Below are 7,946 nucleotides of genomic sequence, written 5' to 3'. Positions count from 1 at the left end.
TCTAAACACTCCTTTTCAGCATTATACTGGAAGTTCTAGCTAGTGCAATAAGACAAGAAAAGGAAATAAAAGGTATATAGACTGGGAGGGATCTCACCTCAGCGGTGCAGACACTCCTGCAACACATGAAAGATAATTTCAGACCATGTCTGACCAGATCGTTGGAAGAATTGATGACACGAGTAGTCACATTGACAACCTGGAGAAACATGTTGCAGACCTCATGACAAGGCTGGGGTGGAAGAACTGGAAGGCAAAAGCAAGATACCTGTCATACCAAAGAGGTGACGTTTGCTAATTTACACGGAAACCTGAAACACCATTTTTATAAGCTAAGAGAAGACCGAATGGAGTTTTGAAACAACGATGTGTAGACAGGTGTTTTATTATAACATGTACATTCTTCTTATCACATACTATATGTTAGCTTATAGAGTGATTTCCCCCTCAAATTTCTTGAACATGGTAATTTCACATCTTGGAACTTGGTCGGTTGTGCTGTTAAATATTAAACACTAAAACTTTGGTGGTTCCTGCAAAAAAAAAAAAGGCAGAGACAATTAGAAAAAAACAAAAGTTGGTTCCTTAAAATATCAACAAAATGAATCTCTAGCTAGAATGATCAAGAAGAAAAGAAGACTCAAATTTCTAAAATCAGGAAAGAAAGAGGGAACACTATTACCGACTTTATATAAATAAAAAGAATCAAAAGTGAATACGGTGAGCAACTGTTTGCCAACAAATTAAGTAAGAAAGATGAAGTGAACAAACTCCTAGAAAGATACAAACTATTGATACTGATTCAAGAAGAAATATACAATATTTTCCTATAAGGAAAAGATGAAATTAGTAACTTGAAACTTCCCACAAAGAAAAGCCCAAACCCAGATGGCTTCACCGCTGAATTCTACCAAACACTTAAAGAAGACGAACCATACACAAAGTCTACCAAAAGTAGAAGAGGAAGGAACACTTTCCAACTCATTCTATGAGGTCATCTCCCCAGTTCCCAGCTTGGTAATGAGCCCTTCCATCTGGAAGGAGAATGGAGAGGCAGCTATAAAAAGGCAACCATTACCAGTATGAATCCCGTAGACTACCTAAATAGTTATGAATAAACTGCTGGTGACGACTATATCCTCAAATCTCCCCAAAATGAAGACAATTGGGGCTTCCCTTAGACAACTGAGTGTTTGCTGTGCAGATGACGCTCTGAGGAAAAGGTTACTGGCAACCATTGGGGGAGAAAATGGCCTTGATTTCCTTGAGTTATAGGGATATAGGTCAACTGGATTATTTTTTCTCATTTCAGGATTGCAAGGCCAAATAGAATTGACTTTTGTTTCACCCATGGCTTTGGATTTCTGCACTGCCAATCGGATTTGTGTCCAGGGGTCCCTCATGTATGATCTGCAAATTATACGATTCACATGGGCCAGTTGTTCCTGATATCTTATCCCTGTTCTTCTTGGGAGGCTGAAAGACCAAAACGTCACGTAGGTGGCCTTCCACTCACGCTCCCTGCACCACTGCCCTCCAGTGTCATCCCCTCCCAGACCTAATCCCTTCTCCTGTATTTGCTCAAAGCTATATTGACAACTTGAGATACTGTCCAGACTTTTGAGCAAGTTTATGCCACCTGACGTCAGCTTTCCCGCTGACTTCCCTCAGCCGAATTCCTTACCGCTCCCTTTTTCCCTATTTATGTTTGGTATAATTCCCAGCACTCACCATGCTGATTCATGTCTCTGTACCTTTCGTCGTGATGTACTCCCTGCCTGGACCACTCTTTCCATTTTCCTTTCCCCGCTGGATATGAAATCCAGAAAGCTTTAAAAAATCTATTTGTCACCAGAAAGCTTTTCTATGACTCAGGTGAACTAAATACCCCCCATGTCTACCTCCATAACCACACACACTACGTGATTTTGGAAGAGTCTGCTTATGTGTCCATTTCTTTCCTGTTGCTTCCACATCTTGTCTTTCTTTGACCCTCCATCAGGCTCAATGCCTGGCACATCGTGGTGGTCCGGTCCATCTGTGTTGAGGGCGCCCAAATGGCAACAGTACAAGAACTAACTTGCTCAGAAGTTCTGGCAACTGAGGCTGAGAACCAAGTGGCTTGAGGTCCTGTCAGCCTTGGTTGAGGAATCCATAGCAGTCCACACGACTACTCACTCCAGAGTCACAGAGGAGACTTAAAGCTCAAAAGTTTGGGACTCACGCCCAGGCTCTCAGACATATGACACATCCTTCAAATAACTGTGGTATTCCGAGGAAGCGCTTTTAAAAACACAGCCCCGCCAACAGGAGCTCTCGGGGATCCTGTTTGGTTCTGAGCATTAAAAATTACAAGTGGAGTGGTCAGTGAGTGTAGGCTCCCACCCCATCGCTTCATTGGCCATTTTGAAATAGCGATATGCATCTCATGGACTGCACTGAAAAACGTTTTATACTAGAAGCCACTATAACGTTGAAAAACATCATTCCACGTGATTTAGTTGGTGTTCAAAGTTTTGTAAAGTTGCTGCGGGTCATAAAGAAAACCAGTGAAGTGACAGTTTTGCTCGATTGCGAGTCTTACTGTGGTTGTAAACTGTAGGAGTTAAATCATTACCTAACATAGCAGCTAGGAGCTAGAAAGGGACAAAGGTTTTTGGCTGGGTTTTCTTTATTTACACTCTCATCATGTATATTCTGTGCCCCTTTCTGCTCTGCTATATGGCCCAGGGGGTCATGTGGAATGTATTACCCAAGCCTCCTTGCCAGATGACTTCTGCTTAGGCTATTTCTACGGTAGCACTCATGGGGGGATTGAAAAGTGCCAGAAAAAAAGGGGGGGGGGTATTTCTTTTCTTTCTTTTCATTTTTTTTAATGTTTATATATTTTTGAGAGAGACAGGCAGGCAGAATGTGAGCAGGGGAGGGGCAGAGAGAGAGGGAGACACAGGATCCGAAGCGGGCCCCAGGCTCCGAGCTGTCAGCACAGAGCCCGACGCCGGGCTTGAACTCACGAACTACGAGATCATGACCTGCGCTGAAATCAGACGCTTAACCGCTTACGCCACCCGGGAGCCCCGGAGTATTTCTTTTCTTGATTTCTCCATTCGTCGGTGGCACATCTCTGGCATGGCTGTGTCCCTGTGAGACTATAGCTCCTGCTGGGAATCTTCCCCTTCTGCCTTGTGGTATGGCTCCAGTGACAGATTTTTATTGCCACAGCCCCTTCAGGCCTAGAAGTGATAATGGTTTTCCAATGTCACTAGTAGTCTCTGAATGCCTTAACCCTCTTTGCGGGATTTCTTGACCAAGTCCATGCCTCTGTAAGAGGCTATAAGACTAAGCATTATAATTAGCCCTATTTCATTAGTGCCTAAGGTGAGTGGATGTAAATAAAAGTCAGGAGGTGGACTCAGGATTGCTGAAACAAGACTGGAAGCTAAAGCTAAAGAACATTTATGCTCCCGATACATTCCAAGTAAATATAAAGCTACATAGAAATGTACTAGAAAGAATGGTCAGAGTTTAGGATAGGTCCAGACTGGAGAGAGGGGTCTGAGTAATGGGTACCGCTCCCCAAGCGAGAGATCTAGAAGGTAACTTGAAGAAGGCACTGGATACCAAACCCTTGCCTCATTCCACCAGGTTCTCTATGCTTCCATTATAATGATAAATCAAACCCCACTGAAGCTAGTCCATAGATCTTAGCTGTGTTTGGATTAAAAAAAAAAATGTGGGGCGCCTGGGTGGCTCAGTCGGTTGAGCGTCCGACTTCAGCTCAGGTCATGATCTCACAGTCTGTGAGTTCGAGCCCCACGTCGGGCTCTGTGCTGACAGCTCAGAACTGGGAGCCTGCTTCAGATTCTGTGTCTCCCTCTCTCTCTGCTCCTCCCTTGCTTGCGATCTGTCTGTCTCTGTCTCAAAGATAAAAACATTAAAAAAAAAATTAAAAAAAAATGTAACGAGAGAAAGGCAGTTTCGGTTCAGAGAAGAAGGGATCATTTGTAACTCAGAAATAGTATTGCAGACTGGCCCCCTTAATAAATAATTGAGTGATGTTTTTAGGTTTTTGGATTCATTTTTCAACCCAACGCTATACCAGATCAAGGTTTAGAGGTTCTAGGATAGACACGAACTCAATGTGTTTCCCTTACGAGGTACATGAAAAATTCTTTGGAATTACAGAAAGAACTTGATTAAAAAATACTTGTCTCACATTTCTGCTTCCAGCTAATATGAAGTAACAGGGTCAGATGAATTTCTCACTCCAGATAACAAAGCGGTGGACAAGATATAAGAAGCAATAATTCTGAAGACAATGGATATTAGGCAATGTGGATTGGCAAAGTGAGCCCTGAGAGAAGGAAAACAAATGAGGTGAGCCCTATAATGGCTTCAGCTTGGTCCCTTAACAGATGTCAGGCCACAGGGACAGGGAACCGAAGTAGGGCCTAATAGACTACCTGGGTTCGGAAGACGGAGCTGAGAGTTTAAGGAGACCAAAGTAGCCATAGTTAACAGAATCCGTTATCAGTAAAAAAAAGCGTTGCACACAGAGAGACATCTCTGTCGATTTGCCCACAAGGACCCTTTCTAGTATTCAGCTAAGTATCGATCAGGGGAAGCAAGTAAAGAAACCGCCCACGGCTGGCAAAACAATCATCTAAAAGGATTACAGGGAACAATGGCTGGTGTTCACGCAGGGCTAGGAATTTTGCCTGTTACCACCAACCAGACCGGAAAACCTCATGATTTACAAGGCATTGGGTAAAGTACACAGAAGTGTCTTGTGTCCGTAGTGGGGGATAATTAGCCTTAAGAAGCTGAATATAACTTGGCTCTTGCCTAAAATGTCTTTACAAGCAAGACCTAAGAAATCAGACTATTGTCGATCTATTTTATTGAATCTTAGAATACATAGCAGTCTTATTTATAGGAATAAAAAAATATCCCAAACCCAGAAAGTAAAGATTTACCATGTCTGGCATCTAATAAAAAAAAAAAAAAAAGTTACCAGTCTAAACAACATTATTGACGTGTACCCTTTAAATGGGCGAATTGAATTGTATGTTAATTATATCTCAATAAAGCTGTGAAAGTGTGACAAAGCAGGAAAATAAGACCTAGGACGAAGAGAGAAATCAATCAATTAAAACCAATCCAGATTGGATTAATTAAATTAATTAAATTAAATTAATTAAATTATTTTTTTATTTAATTTTTAATCTAATTTTTAGATTTAATCTAATTTAATTTTTAATCTAATTAATTTAATTAATTAATTTAATTAATCAATCAATTAAAACCAATCCATCACCCACCTGGAGCAATATTTTTAAAGCACTGAAAGAAAAACCAAAACTATCAGCCTACAATTCTCTAACTATTAAAAATATCTTTGAAAAAAATTGAAATACAGATACTTACAGTGATACAAACGCTGAAAACATTCATTACCAGGAGACTCGCACTGCAAGAAATGTTACATGAAGTCTTTAAGGCAAAAAGAAAATAATACTAGGTTGAAATATGGATCTACACAGCGGAAGACAGAACACAGGAAATGGTGACGTGGAAAATACGTGATCTCATTTAGATGTCCTTAAAAGATAAATGACTATTGAAACAAAAATAATGGAGGAAGGCAGAACTTATAATACACGTATAAGTAAAATGCATGAAGGCAATATCACAAAGGCCAAGAGGGGAGAAATGAAAATATATTATTATGTATGAAGTGGATAATATCATTTGAGAGTAGACTATAGGAGTGCCTGGGAGGTTCAGTCAGTTAAATGTCCAACTCTTGGTTTGGGCTCACGTCATGATCTCCCAGCCGTGACTTTGAGCCTTGCATTGGACTTCACACTGCGAACGGAGCCTGTTTAAGATTCTCTCTCCCTCTCCGTCTCCCTCTCCTCCTCCCCCACTCATGCTCTCGCTCTCTCTCGCTCAAAAAAAGAAAGCAGACTATAATAATAAGTTAACTCAATCCTAAAGCAACTATTAAGATAAGTAATAAGTTGACAATGGACATAAAATGGAAGCATTAACAAAGTCAATTACTCCGAAAGAAGGTAAAGAGAAAGGAAGAAAAGACATTAGACATTAGGACATTAGAAAACAAATAACAATATGGTGGGTTCAGACCTAACCATATTACTAATTAGATGATGTGTAAAAGATAGGAATTCCTCCATAGAAAGGCAGAGGTTGTCAGACTGAATAAAAAAGCAACATCCAACTCTATTCTTTGTACAAAGATGCAAATAAGTTAAAATAAAAGGTAGAAAAAGGTACACTGTGGTGACACTAATCAAAAGAAAGCTGGAGTGGCCATATTAATACTAGACAAAGTAGATTTCCAAACAAAGCATGCTATCAGGGATAAAGAAGGCCATTTCTTCATGATTAAGAAATCAATTCATGAAGAAGACTCCACCATCTGAAACATGTATGCCCCTAATAACAAGCTTCAAAATGCATGAAGTAAGGTTAATAGAATTGCAGAAAGGAAAAGGTATGTGCACAATCACAGTTAGAGATTTAAACCTCCCCACTCCAAATAACTGGTCGAGTAAGTAGCTAGCAAATCAGCAAGGATATAGATTTAAACAACATTTTCAGCCATCTTGACCTAATTGACATTTATAGAGCACTGTACCCAACAACAGCCAAATACACATTCTTTTCAAATGCACACAGAATATTTACCAAGATAGACCATATTCGGGGCCATAAAACAAGCCTCAATAAATTTTAAAGGATCTAAGTCATAAAAAGTATGTCCTCTAACCACAGTGGAATTTCCTGTAGAATCAATAATGAAAAGATCTCTGGAAAATCCCTAAAATTTTGGAAACTGAATAACACACATCTGGATAACCCATGGGTCAAAGAAGAAATTAAAAGAGAAACGAGAAACTATTTTGTACTGACTAAAAATAAAAGCACAACATATCAAAATCTGTGAGATGTCAATTCAGCAGTAATTGGGGGAAAGTAGATAGCACTAACCACCAACGTGAAAAAAGAAGAAAGATCTGACATCAGTGACCTTATCTTCCGCTTTAAACAACTAGAAAAAAGAGCCAATTAAACCAAAATTGCACTGGAGAAAGTAAATAATAGATATTAGAGAGGAAATCAATGAAACAGAAAACAGAAAAATAAGAGAAAAATCAATGAAATCAAAACCTAATTCTTTGAATAGATCAATGAAATTGATTAAACCGTAGCCATACTGAGCAGGAAAAAAGAGAGAAGGCACAATTACCAATATTACAATTACCAGAATGAAATAAGAGACCTCACAAGAAATTCTACAGATATTAAAAGGATACTAAGGGAATTTATAAACAGTTTTATTCCACGATATTCAACAACTTGGATAACATTGAAAAACTGCTTGAAAATATCATTTAAGAAGAAAGAGACAATGTAGATGTCCCTGTATCTCTTAAAGAAGTTGAATTTGTAGTTAAAAACCTTACACAAGACACTTTGGGCCCAGATAGCTTCTCTGGCGAATTCTACCCAATATTTAATGAAGAAATAACTCTAATTCCACCCAAACACTTCCCTCAAATTGAAAACAGTCAAATATGTCTCAGCTCATTCTGTGAGGCCATAATTGCCCTGATACCAAAACCAGACAGACATTACAAAAAAAGAGAAAACCACAAAACAATATTCCTCATGCACAAATTCAAAACAAAATATAACAAATCAAATCCAACAAAATGTACTATATATAAGGACAAAACAGGGCTTGTCAAAGTAATGCAAAGTTGGCCTAACATTTTAAAAAGCAATGAACTTGGGGTGCCTGGGTGGCTCAGTCAGTTAAGCTCCGACTTTGGCTCGGGTCATGATCTCACGGTTCTTGGGTTTGAGCCCCGCGTCAGGCTCTGTGCTGACCGCTCAGAACCTGGACCCTCCTTCAG

The sequence above is a fragment of the Panthera tigris genome, chromosome X (genome assembly GCF_018350195.1).
Source record: "Panthera tigris isolate Pti1 chromosome X, P.tigris_Pti1_mat1.1, whole genome shotgun sequence".
In the NCBI taxonomy this organism is placed as follows: Eukaryota; Metazoa; Chordata; class Mammalia; order Carnivora; family Felidae; genus Panthera; species Panthera tigris.
The sequence above is the reverse complement of the archived record's forward strand: the minus strand, read 5'-3'. Positions refer to the sequence as shown.